Source organism: Hetaerina americana, unplaced genomic scaffold (genome assembly GCF_022747635.1).
Source record: "Hetaerina americana unplaced genomic scaffold, ioHetAmer1.1.p SCAF_3, whole genome shotgun sequence".
In the NCBI taxonomy this organism is placed as follows: domain Eukaryota; kingdom Metazoa; phylum Arthropoda; class Insecta; order Odonata; family Calopterygidae; genus Hetaerina; species Hetaerina americana.
This window is the reverse complement of record NW_027286874.1, coordinates 85,969,937-85,985,228: the sequence shown is the minus strand read 5'-3', so window position 1 is coordinate 85,985,228 and position 15,292 is coordinate 85,969,937. Positions and strand designations below refer to the sequence as shown.

The following is a 15,292-nucleotide window of genomic DNA, read 5'->3' as shown; positions in this document are numbered from 1 at the left end:
CAGGCGCAGTTGATTTTGAATGAAATGCAGTACTAAAGAATCCTTCAGCGGTTTTTTTCTGAAAATTAATATTATTGTAGGTAATCTACCGGTTAAAATAGGTTTTTGATGGGCACCAAATTTCTCCAGTCTCTCCTTAAAAACGCAACCCAACATCCTACCCTACTGCAAAATCTCTCTTTTCTCCGTATACTTCCTTCTTTTTTTTCATTCCGTCCAACATCCCTATCCTATATGCATTCCTGCCCCTTTCTCATTTGCCCGTTCTCAATTCTCCCCTCCATCACATTCTTCAACATCCCATTGCCAATAAATATGCTTTGCATCCAACCATCCTTTGTTTTTCCTGAAGTTTACATACGCAGTCACTCATCACTCGGGTGTGTTAGACCTTTGTGAATACACTGGCGAGGAGGAATCCTTGTAAACCCTGAATGAGTGAGTGCAATTCACAAAGGTCTGACACACCCGAGTGATTGAGTAAATGCGAACGTGAACTTGAGTCTTTTCCTTTTTTAATGTTCATTTCCATCTATTTTTCATTCCTGTGTGAGTACAACGGATCCCTGGCGTTGGAGATATCCTTGCAAACCCTGAGTGTGTGTGTGACTGCGATTCACGATAGTAGCTGTTCATCCTTACACCATAGTGATCGAGTGGTTGTAAATTTGTTTCCTTATTCATTAATTTTGTATTTTTTGTGTGTGATTGAGATACATATGGGTCACTGTTTCCCAAACACACCCAAGTGGCCTAGTGTGTGTTCCCTATCTTTCCCCTTACTTTTAACTTTGTTTTTACCTATATTTTACTTCGACAACGAGCCGAATGCATGATAATGGCATATCCTTTTCAAGTGCGCTTATACAATTGGGTTAGAAATGAGTGCATATGTAGGTTTCCCTGTGAGATCAACTAGTTTAAGAAGTTATGCAGGAACAGAGTGTTTGGACCGCGGATTAAAATATATTTAATAAGAGACAATTAATTATGGAACATTCAGAGTTCACGGAGAAATTACTCTGTGAATCGATGGTGTTACTGTTAATTTGGAGATCCCTTCTGCCGTATTGCAATGTGGAAGCAGTAATGACCATGAGATATTAAAGTTGTCGCCTTTTAAAATAAATTCCATAAATCTACATTTGGAAACTCATGCTTGGTAATGACACACTTTTGTCTTCATTAAGTGCACCTACTTTTTTTCCTGCAGGGTCAACAAGAAACAATTCTATATCTTATGGTGGTATATTTGTATATGCCGATTGCCATTTCGTGATTCGAAATGTTATGAATCAATATGTACAATGCACAACAACTTAATTCACGATTGATTTTTAGGCCTGAATCCACGGTGTGATTCAAATTCTTAGAGAACTTTAAGTAACTCTAACACATTCTCGCTCATTAAGGAAGAGAATAAAGTTTATCACTACTAATTAAAGGATCTCGTGTGTATAAAGAGTTGTTATCAGGGATAAAACACTAATGGGTAGTACGATTTATTACTCGTACGTATTTAATAAGCAAGAAGATGGTCAAACGCCCTGTTTAATAATTAATAGGCATGTTTTTTCAAATCTTGAGCTATCAACATATTTCTTTGAATTAAACATCAACTTATACCAGGAAAACATTGACGATTATTCAAAGATGAGACATTTAAAGAACGGTAGTGAAATTTCTGTCGCAGCTCTGCTGTAGTAAGTTGTTGGAGCTAATTATACAAAAATAAAATATAATCAATTAATTATTTATTTATTTTTAATCTTAGTCCCAATGAATTTAATGTAGCCTGCTGAATCCCGGGGTCATCCGTCGCAATTTCCCATTTACTATTCTCCATTCCCACCTTTTCATGAACTCTCGGCTTCTTCCCCTAATTGTTTGCCCCTTCTTGTACTTATTCCGAGGACGCTTCATTGTGTACCCTCACCTGACTCAGAACCTTAAGCACTCAAAATGGAGAACTCGGTTACCGGAGTGGATCTGTTAGAATTTTCGAAAGGCGTGCAATCGTCAGCCGTGGATCCCTTGGAACACAAGAATAATCAAATCCAACCCGCCTCTGGAGAATATAATACTCCTATCGCATTGTACCCTCACCAGGAAGAAAGAATTGGGGAGAGGCGGAGACGAGGACTGCATCGCCACCTCTCGTCTGACTAGTGAATCACTCATTCCACCGGTTAATGCGATTTCAGTGAGACGGTGAGAGGAGGAACGACTGGATTCACTTTGCGAAGCATTGGAAAGGTAGGTTCATTTCAGATGTGTTCAACAGTGCGAGAACTGGAAATTGTAATTCTGAACGTCTTGGCAAAACATTTTAGCGATGTGTTGGAGGGCTCAATTATTATTCGATGTAATTTTTGTTCTTCTTCCTTCTCACAGGTTTTACTCGAAAGAATCAAGCATAACTTCGTAAGTGATTTGAATGATAATTTCGGAGCAATAGATGCGAATAAGACTCCCTAGGATATCGGTGAGTAAATTGTACTCTTTATTAATGGTACTACTTGACCATTAGTTATTATCCAAATTTTTGCGCGTGGACCCGATTAAAGTCAGACCGCCTTAAATGCGATTATCTTTCCCAATTACTCAACCTAACATTTTGACCTCGTCGATTCCTCCTCCCCCCCCCACTCCCTCTCGCTAAGTAAAGTGTTGTTCGCTTGTTTCCAAGTAGATCTTATAATTCAGACAGTGATGGTACATTCGACTCTCAAAATACATTTATGTTACGATCCCAGAATACTTAGCTAATCTACCCATCAGTAAGATGTTTGACAAAATCATTGTACTCGTACATTTTAAAATTCTAATTATTTTGCGAGTGTGGCATTGGTAAAACCTTGTATAATGTTAACATAGTCTAATCAGATTTGAAGAAGGCGGAAAGAATTATCTAGGATAACACGTTTTAGGCTCTTAATTGTGACAGTTTAACAGTAAGAGTTTTAATTGTATCTATTATCGAATGATAGAAAATAGAATTTTGTGAAGAATTAAAAAAAACGGTAATATGCTAAACTTCGAAGATACCTCCCTAGAATGTTCGGATACCTAGCCCGAATTCCGGATCCAGTTCCACCCCATGCTTTGAAGGTGGAGCTTCAGTAAAACTCTCGGTGCTGAGGTAGTTTTGTGTGGTGTGGAATTTCCTCGGGAAGCAGGTTTCCCCGAATTGTCCGCTTTCTATTTACCGGACCTTCTTTCCGTAATCAGCGGTTTTAGCCATTAAAGAACGCGATCGTGAATGACCTCTGTATTATCGCTCTCGGCTAGGCGCACTTTCTTTTGTGTCGCCAATGGCATAAATTAGAATAGGTTAAGCTACCAGGGTGAGGGTAGCGTGTTGTGCGAAGATAGTATGGATGATTTGAAGAATCGTAGCTCAACCAGGGGTAAATAGATGGTGGTAGTTTCGCTCGCAATGCTCTCTTCTTCGCCGTCCATTTAGGGCTTTGCAGAAGAAAGGCCGAACAGGGAGGGGTGGGGGCGTTCTCGCATGCGTTACCTCGCCGACCCTCGTCTACGATAAGCGACGGGGACTTGCTTATCGGTTTCCTCTCGTCCTTCAATTGCTCTCCTTCCTCTCATAACTTCTCTTTGTAATAACTATTCAAACTAAGATTTTGTCAAAATGCACAATTGAGGTCCAAGTATGGCTTCACGGAGGTTAAATTGAGACAGCACCCGGGTTTGCCTAATGCGACGTGAAGCCCGTCGCATTCGGGCATTAGCGAGCTCCATTCAGATGGCTGCAGTGAATGATTTGTATGAAATCCAAATGTTAAATGTGTTTAGTCCTCTAAATCGTTCGGCAGACTTATACGAGGCCTGGCCGTTCAGTCAAAACACGCCACCCCCAATTGCCGAGGAGGGGAGGGAATGACAACCGCTCCCGGCAAGGGACTCGAACCACAGTCCAAGGGGTCCGACCACACAATGATAATCCCCAGTTGAGACTCAACCGTTGCGTTTCAGACTGGCGCGTGTGCAGACGAAAGCTATAGGAATTAGATGCATCACAGTGCATGCGACATACCTGCGAGGTGGAGCGCTTTGCTATGGCTGTCAACTACTAGACAATATCAGATTTTTCAGGTGGAAAATATACTTTTGTGCAATATATCGAAAGGGAAATCGGAATTATTTATTGAATTGACCGAGGAATATTTACTTTCGGGGATAAGGAAGAAGACAGTTGCTCTAGTGGTGAATCAAAGCGATTTTACGATAAAAAAATGTTACGAAGGTGAACGTCTTCTTATATCATCTTTTAGTGTCCTTTTTAATTCCATCACTTAAATTCCAATATTGTCATAAAGTTACAAAGCGTTTATGCGATTAACACTAAATATCTGTTAAATTAACTCAAATAGGCGTTATTTCCCGTCATCACGTTTGCATATTACCAATTCAAGTTAATGCACTTGTTAATGTTAATGTACTTAGCGGAATCTCGTTCCGAAGTACGTCACTGGCGGGTATCACATCGCACCTTTTTCATGACCCGAAGTCTTTGAGTTTTACCTAAGTCAGAGCAGACGCAGCTGGAGCCAGGCCAGCTGCTACGCCAACGAAGTCGTATCGAGTAGTTTTTGTGAGAGGCGACCGACAGCTGAAGTCATTTGCGCCATTACGGAGAGTCAGGAAAAGATTAAGGATGGAGATAAACCTGACGTCGACATTAGCGTAATCGAACGAAATGAGCCGAAGGGTCCGCAACTAGACATGCCACAATAGATCTTACGGACATCCTGAGTGAGTACGCCGAGTGAGCCGTTTTCGGACTTCGTACTCAATCATTGCTCTCCACAAAGCACCTCAAGTAGGGATAAAAATATCTGCCGCGTCTGGCATTCGAACCCGGGCCCTCTGGGTGGGAAGCCAGTATGTTACCCACCGCACCATCCCGATACCTCGATAGTTATGATCGGCGAGACCCAGTAACCTGAACCCTGATGCTCTTGAATCTGAAGGAGAGTGCCGGTCCCAGACCCTAGGCACCTCTTGCTCGTACTACGTGTGGTCTCGATCGAGTCTCTATGAGGATCTAAGCCTCTACTAGCGGGTGCAATTAATAAAAATACAAATCATTGGATTCTGAGGAAACTTCATCTTAATGCTGCAGAATGCATTCAATGTAAGTCTGTTATTATTGTTCATATTAAATACTTATTATGCAGTCGATTCAATGGAATGGTCGGATGAAGTGTTTAGGAGCGTTATTACTTTTCCGACCAACAAACTAATTAATTAATACATTTTCTCGATTTATTATTGACAATTTATGGTAAATTTTTAAAAATAGAATTGCTAATCCACTCAAGCGACATACGTATTTTTCTGGCAAAATATTGGATGTTACTTTTTCATGATGGTCCACTTGAGTGGAAATATACAAATATTATTGAAGACTTAAACTTTCTATAAAGAGGACTCTGAATTAGTGATGCTATCCTAGTGAAGAGATAGGCTTTCTGGATGAAAAGTTTAAACTAGTAACCAATGAGCTCACCAACTATCACAAAGCTTGTTGCTTCTAATTACTCCAAAATCTTTGGTAATACTATATGTCACCTTACTCATTTAATCGAATTAAGGTTAAATAAAGGTATGACCTCAAATGTCGGAGCACTTAATGAGCATTTAGTTACAGCATTGGATCAGCTGTTTTTTATATCCAATGGCATTGAGTTCCATAAAGGCATTCCATTTTCCTAGGATCGCCTATGAATCCATCCATAAATCTTTGCCCTCTTCAACATGTAATTTTGGGAATTCTGTATTCTATCTGGATGGACTAAAATCAAATTTTTCTGTGATACTTTCAAATTAAGTTCATGAATAAATTGAGTGCTATTCATTTGTGCCAATTTAAATTTTCGCTCGATTCATGTTAATTTCATTTAAAACGGAAGAGTTTTGGATATTTGGCGGTTCTAATCCATTTCAGTGTGTGAATTGTAAATACCATAAGTTTGAATCGCGAAATGGGTGTGAAACAATAGCTCTTCCTTAAAGGCATACTCATCATTAAACAGTCTTTCCAATAGTTTTGTTGCTCATAATAGAAAAAAATGTAAAGTGTAAGTACGTTAAATGTCTGGTTATCATGCATTTCAAATTGAAAAACTCCTCAAGAATTTAAATTAAAATACTTATTTTTAAAAATTGATTTGAAATTAGTTTTGAAATCCTTTTCATTGTTATAGATTAAAATACTTCATTATTTACTCTAAAATTTTAGCAAAAAATTCGAAAGTAGAGGTGTGATAGTTTGTTTTGGTAGATATTTGCAAATATATTACACGAACGGGAATAGCTTCTACTGATTGTGTGAATACACTATATCCTTAAAAAAGTTTATAATTTGATTTTCTTTAATATTTTTTATTCACTCTATGATGCTATTCCCGGCATATGGTGCCTGCACCTGCGCGAAGTTATGGATGTCATCATACTACATCCTTTTGGCTGGATGGTGCTCCTCTTCCTCAATGTAAGTTTATATGTATTCACTGTAAATTATTATATTTTTTATGCGTAAAGTGACAGCTGAAGTCATTTTGCACCTGAATTACCTGGCTCCTCCATCACAGCATAAGATTCTGTGCATCTTAATTCCAGATCAGCTGTATAATAAATATCATGACTTATCGTGTTGTTATTAACACTAGTTTGAGGAAGGGAGGCAAAATGGGCCATTGTGGGTTATGGAGTTATTCATCACTAACAAAATATATTTAAAAGTTATTCATTTTAGAGGGGAAAAATGTCATCATTAGCATAAAACAAATGCACTACTAGGTTTTATCATGTTCATCATCCTTCTTTCATGTGGAGAGATACCTGTAAGTGGGAATAAAATTCTAAGTGACCTTTGTTCTTTTAAGTGTTCAGTATTGTCTTTTCCCCCTAAGTATCTTTGTCTTATACGGAGATTTTCTTTACATTGTCAGAATGTATTTTTTGAGCTTAACTTTAACAAATTGTCATTCCTGGCAAAATATTGAAATATCACTAATGTATGCATAGACATATTCTTTATTGTATTCACTGCACAATTTGCATCAGAAGAATTAATTTTTGGTAGCGATCCTTCGTGAAGTTTTTTCTGTAATATTGACCCTTTGGTCCACCTTAGTTAACCTCATGTGAAGGATGTATACTATAATATTTTTTTAATGTAACCAGGTTATGGTAGGTTTTGGATGAAAACAGCTAACAAATATATATTTTGTGACTCATAATAAAACACAACCCTACATCCTATTCTACAACAAGTTCCTCTTCATCTCTGTGTACTTCCTTTCTCCCTTCATCCCATCCAACATCCCTATCCTATTCCTCCCCTTTCCTTGTTTACCTAACATTCTTCAGCATCCCCCTGCCAATCAATATGCCCTTCATCCAATTTTCCTGCCTCCTAATGATTTCTCCTAACAATCGCCTCTTCCTGCCCACCATACCTACCGCTTCCTCATTTGTTTTCCTTTCATTTCATTTCACCTTCTCCATCCATATCCACACCCAAATTATTATATTTATCTCCACTCACACACACATACTATGATTTAGATAATAATAATGTGTGTCCCCTTATTACTTTCAAATAATAGTCAACATTTAAAAAAATGATAAGACAGCTGGTTATTAATTGTAATAAAAATAATGGAATTACGATTTAAAAATTTATTCTAATGCCAACCTTCTATTTTAAGAGTTTAAATTTAAATTGGAACACTAGCCATATAAAACTTGAGCAAGCCTGTGATTGTGTATACTAGGCTAGGTTCGTAGCTGATATTTTTTTTATTTTTATATATTATATATATAAAAATAAAAAAAAATCCCTAATAATTTTTATTTTAAAATGACAAAGGTGATGATTACTTCCAAAGTTGTCATGTGACTAAAATACTCAATTTACTTACTTGTACAGAATAATTCGAAATAATTTGTTGCAGATATGAGCTATAATGAAATAATTTCAGTTGAAATAGTGCAGATATTTCTGAAGTTATCATGAAACCTCCATCGTTTCAATAAGGTAAAATTGTTCCTTATCATTTTAGAGGGCATTGTATATATTTTCAACTTGGAATTACATCCTTTGTATACATTGTTTTATTCCCTCCTAATATTACTTTCCATACTCATTGTATAAGGAAATAGAAATATTGACATGGATTTGAATTGATATTGACAATTTAAAATGATTCTTGCAAATATCATAGGAATATTGATTGCCAACAAAACAAAATACTGTAGCTGTTTATGATGCTGCATTTTGACTAAATGCTTATCAATGGTAAATTTATTTACTCATTCATTGATACTATTAATTTACATTGAATCCTGCTGCTTTAATTATGCCCTTCTTGTAATTTCAATCTCGATGGATCAATTAATTCACTGACCCACTCTATGGTTTTATCATCAATCCAGCCATGGTAATACATTAGTATTATATTACCAAATTGGTGGTAAATGTGAAAAATGACTTAAGCCTCACCGTTGGTTACTCTTCACTACTTCTGGATTCCACTTGATATGATTACGTTAATGTATCAAATTTTTATTATATTAAGTAGCTCATCAGCAGATGCTTTTCATTTTTTATTGAAAAAGATGTGTTAGAGTTTGCTGAAATATAATTAGGGTTAGGTTTATAAAACAATGAAGTAAACATGCATATTTCCATAATATGGATGAAACTTTCTCCATTTGAATGTTCCATATTTCATCCTGCTCTGTATTTCCTATCCAATGCTGTCCAGGATTGCTGAATCTTTTTCTGTTGTCCTTCCCTGATTCTTAAGATACTTTCCTATATTGTTCATTTACTTGCCACTACCACTCAATGCCTTGCTCCATCCACACACTCTGCCTTCTTAGTATTTCTACCATCAACTTTCATCGCCCCCATCCAATTTCATGTTTTTTTGGTCTTTCTACCAATCTGAAGGTCTTTTCAAGATATGTTGATGTCTGTCCCCTTTCCTGAAAAACTAGATTTATGGAGATATCATGCTTTGGATCACTAGGCTTCCTATCTATATGTTTATAAATTGTCCATATTTCCCACAGAGTGATTTATCAATTTATTTCTAACATCCAACATCCATATGCACCACACAATTTCTTGGCCATCATTTGCATTGGGCATTTTACCCTGCTATTTCCTGCCATTACCCTCCAGTATGGAAGACTAAAGTGTTCCTTTTCCTCTTCATCCTGCTTGTTATCCTTGTTGTCATCCTGTTTAAAAAATAAATGTACTGTAAATCAGTGATTTCATTAATTTCTGATCACCTCTTAATATAAATTGCTAGTCATCCACTCTTTGTGAAAGATTCTTTACCTGCCATAATTCTTCTTTTATGTGCCCAATAACTCTGATCCTCAGTGACCAAGAAACTTTCAAGATAGGTGAACTCTCTCCCTGCAATTGTTCATATGAAATAATTTTAGTGATTGCAAATTGATGATCCCCTTAATAGCCATTTGCATCAATCAATAAATTTTCTGCATCCTATTGTTGATAACCTTAATTGCTATTTTGCATAAAAATATAAATTGTCTTTTGGTCTCTCATTTGAAGTGGACCTTCTGTGGATGAGGGATACTGCACCCAATTCTCCCAGAGTCCCACCCCAGTTGTTTGAAAGCCCCTCCTTTCAAGGAGATGAATTGTTATTCTTTCCCCATTTTTATTATCCTTCCTTCCCACCCCACTCATTCATCTGACTTTCAGGGTTGTTCATACTTTGTTACTACTTCACCCTCTGCCTCCAAATGTGTTTTTCCTTTATTGGGATGGGAATTAATGTTGATCATAATAATGTTGGGCCAAATTTCTCACTTCGAAATGAGCTCATAAAAAACTCATCCTTTGATGTTTTCTTAAACCCATAACTGGATCCCGACTGTTTTTTAATCCCCATATTCTTATTCTATTTTAGAACAATTTCTTTAGAAAGGCCTTAGATATCAAATCAAATGGAACCAATTTTTCTCGTGTATTTTCTATTTTTATGTTACCACAATTATCAGTTCAAGCTACATTCGTTTTTTATAGAAATGATTTTTTTTATGAACACAATGGTCTTTCTATTCGTGAGATGATGAGCCAGTGCTATTCATATGCTTAAGATAATGATAAGGTTATAGCAAATTCAATAAAGAGAAAGTTCTATCAAACAATGTAGGTTTGTCATTGATTGGTAGGGCCTGATTAAATGTGCAATATGTAATTTTTGAAAGTTGAATTTTGACCCTCACTCACTATTATTTAAATGTTTTTAAATTCCTTCCAGTTGAAACTGTCTTTCCTGGATTATGTCATTCTGATGCTCTAAATATTTTCTGCCATTCTGCATGTCATTCTAGAGACATAAAATTTTCCTTCATCTCATTTGCTCCCTCAATATTCTCACTGCACACCCTATCTAATTGCCAACACTCACTTTATGTAGATAATCTTCAAATATGCAGTAATTTCTATCATCATGAGCTAAGTAATAAGATATTTAAGGATATGAAGAGGTCTCCTCTATTGTGGATGGGGTTGTTTTTTCTTCGGAACATTAGAAAAACTCTAATCCTACTCATGAATTCAAAATGAATCACGAAATACAATCTTAACTTCATCTCCAAATTGAAAGTTAGACTCACTGAGCCTCTAGCCCCAAAACCATATATAACCAAGGTATAATCCTGAATGAGAACTTACCACACAAAAAACAAACTTGACATATTTCAAGTCACATCAATATGGTAATATACCAATTTAAAGGAACAATAAGAGCATAACGTTTAGCCGCAGCACCTCCTAAATGCTTGCTACATTTTTAATCTTTCTTTATTAACTCTTTCTATGATAATTAGAAAAGAACCAAGAAATTTTGTATTTCTCAACCACTAAACCACCATCCATAAGACATTTATTTTTACCACTTTGAAAATAATCTCATTCATTTCAACCTGTCTTAGGAAATCTTTTTCAGTAGATAAAATAATTTTTTTTTTACATTTAATTAAAGAATATTTTTAAAAATATTGAATCATGCATCAATATCACTTATTTTTCAAATTATATTTGTAATATCATTGTTCATTCAAGTTCTTTGTTTGCTCTATGGGCCTTGCATCGGAGCATAATTAACATTTATTTTATTCTAAGCTATTTTCTCCATTCTTTGTCATATCCTTTAAGGCCACTGATCGGCATTCACAGATTTCAACTCAAAGATCATTAAAATAGAAGAGCCTTCCTACTAGAGCAAAAATAATTAGTCCTTTTCCTCTCTTTACTCTTGTATATGCTTGTGTGTGTATATCCTTGGAGTAAGGGAAGATTAGAAATCGTAGTAGTAGTAGTAGTTTTGAGGGGAGGCGACCGACAGCTAAGGTCATTTGCGCCATAGGGGAAGGACAGGAAAGGATGAAGGGTGGAGAGAAACCCGGCGTCGGCATTAGCCTACTCTTTACGAAAGGCGCCAAGGGGTCCGCGGCTTAACGTCCCATCCGACGGACGGCGTACTCACTCAAAGTGCCCTCCACAAAGCACCTCAAGTAGGGATCGAGAATCGTGGAGTGTAGGAAAGGACACTGGAAAATATGCTGTCTGTCCACTGAACTCTGTTTATTAATTTGGCAGAACCAATTTCCTTTACGGCAATGTATGTCCCTACTTTTACTAATAGGTTGTACATGTAGTTTTAATTTAATGACTATTGGCACTGGTTTAAATAATAGTTGGCTGAGGTGATTTTGAATTTTTTCTATAAAATCACAATGGCTATGATGATGACTTGATGGCATTTAATTCCTGGGTGATTGGTTTTCCTAAAGAAAGCAAACTCTTTACCCCCATGATCCAAGGTGGCCTTCAATTTTTAGTTTTCCGACAAAATATCAAATGAATAGTCATTTCGAAATTACAAAGTGCACCAGTTTTAGGAAGTTAGATGAATCCTCCAGAGAATTGCCTTTCCTCAGAAAATATTTAATCAACTTTTTAGAATTTAAGATAGATCACACAAAATATGGAAGCTACATCATTAATTGAAACTATAATCAAGTTTAATGTATGTATGTACATGCCCATTCAGCTAGATTGTACAAACAAATGTATAATTGTTTTTTTAGATAAGTCAGCTTCATTATTTGAAATGAAAAAAAAGTGACACAAGTTGAAGAACAGGAGCTGTTCATGAAAATTTTCAAGAAATAATTTTCATTTTGAATATGGAATCCTTTAAGTAAAGGCCTTAATGGTAGGTGTTACAGTATTTTACGAAATACCAAGAATAGATTTTTTTGCTCCTTAAGTGTTCCATCCATGGCCAAGTATATTATATTAAACCATAAAAACCATAAACACAGTAATCAACCCGAAGGTCGGTTTAGTAGGTGATGGTAGAGTTCACCCAGTACTAAGCCCTATTCGGCAGGTGAAATTCACACATCAGGGTAGGGGGGCCAGTTCCTTTACCTGTGCCATTTATGGTTTCCCAGGAAGACCTGGTACCCGAAAAATCACTTTAGCTTGGGTGAAGCTGCTGGTGCCCAGAGTGCCTTGCGCGAGAATCGAACCCGGGACCCTCCGGTCAGCAGTCCAAAGCTCTACCTACTGGACTACCGTGACCCACATATTATATTAATGTAATTACTTTTTAGTTTGTATAAGCATTGTAATGTGTTCAAATTAGCAAGACAGTTTTTAAGAAAGTTTCATGTTAGCCTTTGGCCATTCATAATTAAAGACAAAATTTTTGTCTTTTATAAAATATTCCAGTAGTTATTGCTTCAATGAAAATCATGCTAAATGACTTAAGCCAACCACATACAACTAATATTCCAGTACATTAGATTCAACTTCCTGTGATCACATAGGTATCGGCATCAGAGTTAAGGATATCAGAAAAAGGGACAAAAATGTTTACAAAATTTGCTGGGATTATGATTATTGTAATATAAAGCTTCAATTTAATTTTATTTATATTACAATCAAATAATATGACTTGAGCATTTCTAGTTAAGCAATCAAAGAAATTACTTATTTATACATAATAACATAAATGAAATCAATTTTAATGAATCATAATCATTATCACAGGTTAACAGTCAAAGGATTATTTTTTAGCAGTTCTTCAGACTATATCTTGTTCACTGGCAGACTCTTCATTCCCTAACAGTTCCTTGCACTGACATTTCCAACACCTACTTCTCATTTTTCATCCTGGGCCTCTCTGCTTTTCTTCCCCTTTCTATCTTCCGGCAATTATGCTTTTCAGTTGACTACATTGCCTCAGGATATGTCCAACCAATTTCCTTCACTGCAAGTGTCCTACATAAGCTTCTCTCTTTATCCACAGTTAAAAGTGCTTTATTTGTAGCCCTAACCATTTTATTTTCTCTATTTTTCCATAGCATCACATTTCTATCATTTGTCAATCTTGTCTTCTACTTCTTCCATTGTCCATGTATTCCATATATCTTTCATTGGATTGCTACCTTATGTCTATGATAGGAAACTTTGCCAATGCTTATTGTCTCTTGAGATAGAATACTGCTTTCATTACATGTGATCTTATCTGTATAAATAGTAACATTCTTCCACTTCCTCTGGAGTCTATTTCATGGCTCTTGTTTAAAGATCATCATCCTTGAAATGGCTACAAATCATTGACATACTTGTATTCAATTTACCTGGGGTTAGATATTTAAATCCCATACTCCATACTGGCCTGTAGTGCTCTTGTCAGATATTCTATCTTTTCTACAAGTGCATGAAACATGCCATCTACAAATTCAAAGAATGGTTATCCTTTCTCTATATGTCATTTTCTATTATTTTCCTTGAAAATTTTCAGTCCCTTCCCAATGTGTGTGTTGAAGATTAAGATTGATTAGGACGAACACAATAGAGGTGGGGAAGGCGGAATCGAACGCTGGTACTAATAAATCATTCTGTTAAACAAAGCATTGTATTTTGATGTTGAATTTTTAGTATTGGTTGCTGACCTAATTTTGTTTGAGGTATTGTCTTGACCGGAACAACATAGCTCTTTACAAGTATAAAATCTAATTATTCAACTCCCTTTTCATTAGCTCAATGATTCTAATTTCATTCGTTTGCTGATATTTTCACTTATTTTATTCTTGAATTGTTCATAATATTCCTGAGATAGGAAATACTATTAGCTTTTCCTTGTCTTCCTCTTTGTCTGTCCCTTGTTTTCATTATATTTCATCATCTTGAAATTTCATTCTTGAGAATCCTGGTTTTCCAGAAGTCTTCCACCCATCTAAAAGAATATTACTCTTCGAAAGCACAAGTTTCATGATTTCAAAAGCATATATTTTATTAACATTGCACAATCATCACACACCTTTTAATGTAGGCAGGCCTCAACTTAGTAAAAAATATCTCTGCTACATGTTGTGGCTTGCCACTTATTTAACTCTTGTTTAGGATCAAAATATTTCTCATTTTTTTCTTTTCTCAATTGGGGTATTGATAAATAGTATACTGTATTGCTTTAACTATCAGAATTCACTTGTTTTTACCATGTGTTGAATTTGTAAGAGATGTAATTTGACCTGCAATATTATTGAATTTTCCTTCTAATTTCTGTAATTCATGGGGCTCGAAGTTTCAAATGACATTATTTTCTAATTTCATAGAATCCTCAGAATTCTTTGTGTGTCCCTATTAACATGGGGGACTATTTTGTAGACTAAAGATAAATTTAGAAAACTTGAGCAGTCTCATATTGAGCAAGGTGAACATAATAATATATCTTTATGCAACATTTACAGTTGAAGTTATTAATTTTTACACAGTTTGTGTTTCAAGCACTGTTCATGTAATTCCATCTTATATTTTCCATTGTTTCTCTTTTATTCCTTTTCTTAGAAGTCGTCATTGCCGGAGCAGATAAGCCAACCCTGATCCAATTTAATATCAATCAAGAAACTTGAGTATTTCCGGAAATGCAGTTTCAGCATTGGTGTCAGTGGTCAGACTTGTGCCATGTAGGATACAATCTGAAGGATAGCATCACCCTTGGCGTTTCAGCAGGAGGGACTGATAATGTGCAACAATAAATGGGTCTTGGTAAAACAATTTACAACATTATTGAATGCAGGTCATTATCTGGGAACAGCTGACATCCACAAGCCTACTACATAGAATGGTGCTGACTAATGGCTTTTACTTCCGTTGTTTAGACCACTATGTAGTAGGCTTTTGTATATCAGCTGTTCC

The 15,292-nt window shown here is 36.0% G+C and overlaps 1 long non-coding RNA gene across 1 annotated transcript; it reads left to right on the top strand.

Annotated features, from left to right (window-relative positions):
• The first annotated feature begins 2,470 nt into the window (after nt 1-2,470).
• Nucleotides 2,471-15,292, top strand: LOC139690985 (uncharacterized). The gene is made up of 3 exons (XR_011701549.1): nt 2,471-2,485; nt 6,459-6,514; nt 14,942-15,292. It is a non-coding gene; the product is annotated as an uncharacterized lncRNA (long non-coding RNA).